The sequence below is a fragment of the Nannospalax galili genome, unplaced genomic scaffold (genome assembly GCF_000622305.1).
Source record: "Nannospalax galili isolate Female #2095 unplaced genomic scaffold, S.galili_v1.0 scaffold646, whole genome shotgun sequence".
Lineage (NCBI taxonomy): Eukaryota > Metazoa > Chordata > Mammalia > Rodentia > Spalacidae > Nannospalax > Nannospalax galili.
This window is the reverse complement of record NW_008355279.1, coordinates 3,626,450-3,627,894: the sequence shown is the minus strand read 5'-3', so window position 1 is coordinate 3,627,894 and position 1,445 is coordinate 3,626,450. Positions and strand designations below refer to the sequence as shown.

Here is a 1,445-nt window from a genome sequence, read left to right as displayed (position 1 = left end):
AACATATAGACTTATTTTTTTAAGGAAAATAAGTGTAGGTTACGAGGTGGCTCAGTGATGGCGCATGTGCCTGGTATTCTCAAGGCCCTGGATTCAATTCATTCAATCCCAGCACCATACATATAAAAACAAATGTGGGTGGTATTCTCATTGCCGGGTGTGGTGGCGCACACCTTTAATCCCAGCACTCAGGAGGCAGAGGGAGGCGGATCTCTGTGAGTTCAAGGCCAGCCTGGTCTACACAGTGAGTTCCAGGCCAGGAATAAGGAGACCCTGCCTAAAAAAGACCCCCCCCAAAAAACCCCAGAAAACAAACAATAAACAATGGAGACTTGCCCCCTTACCACAGGCCACTGATTCTTGGCTTTCTTCAGCTTTCTACCTAGCCTCTAGGGGAACCCAGCTTGAGAGTCCTCTCTCATTTTTATCACTGAAACCATTCAAATATTCTTCAAATTCTGTGAATTTCTAGGCTAGATATATGCCTATTAGTCTAACAGGACCAAAAGTTAGAGGCCAACCTGGACTATATAGCAAGACCATGTCTCAAAAGAAAAGAAAAAAAAAATCCAATTCAACATATACATCACACATTGTTTCCTGTCCTATTTCCCATTTGCCTTTCATCCTTATTAACTGAGTCTTCTAATTGTCTCTTCCTACATAAAGTCTCCTTACCTTTCTACTTCAAAAAAACAGTAAGCCCCTACTTCTACATTGTTCCTATATTTGTTTTCCTAAAACATCTTTTTTTTTTTTTTGATCTTTGGAGACAGGGTCTCCCTGTAGCCCAGCTGGTAGACCAGGCTGGCCTTGAACTCACAGAGATCCACCTGTCTCTGCCTCCTGAGGGCTGGGATTAAAGGCATGCGCCACCATGCCCAGCTCCTATAATATCTGTTTAACATTAACCCCTATTTAATGTACTGCAAATTGCTTCGGCATTTATGATATACCTGACCAATTAAAACTTCTTTCCTTCTAGTGGAGGTACAAAGCCTTGCTTGTAACTCTCAGTAGTTCTGTCTCTTTATGATCCCTTCCTTCACTTTATACCTAACCCTAGGCTAAATTATTTCCAACTCTCTTATACTTACAATGTAACCCCAAACCCCCGTGGTGCTTACAACCAAACCCAGGGCCTTGCACATCCTAAGACAAACAATTTACCATCCCCAGCTACCCTTTCTTTTTTGGCTACTCAAATCCTTCACATTTGAATCTCTCTCCATAAAACTTAAAGTCTACAATGATCTTTTCAATTCTGAATTTATTATATCTCATGACAACTAACTCCTCCTTGTGCCTAGATTTTGTCCTTTTAAATATCTTAGTTTTGTTTTGGGGGGCAAAATATTACAGTTCAACTATTTTCATAACTCTAGTAAAAAGTTATTAACATTGAGATAGTTGAGAGTATTTAATTCATCTGCATTATTTATCTA

General features: G+C 40.0%; 1 protein-coding gene across 4 annotated transcripts in view; it reads right to left on the bottom strand.

The window, feature by feature from the left end:
- The window catches only part of Sesn1 (sestrin 1), a 120,234-nt gene that overhangs the window by 5,018 nt on the left and 113,771 nt on the right, over positions 1–1,445 (bottom strand). The gene's annotated exons all lie outside the window — the stretch shown is intronic.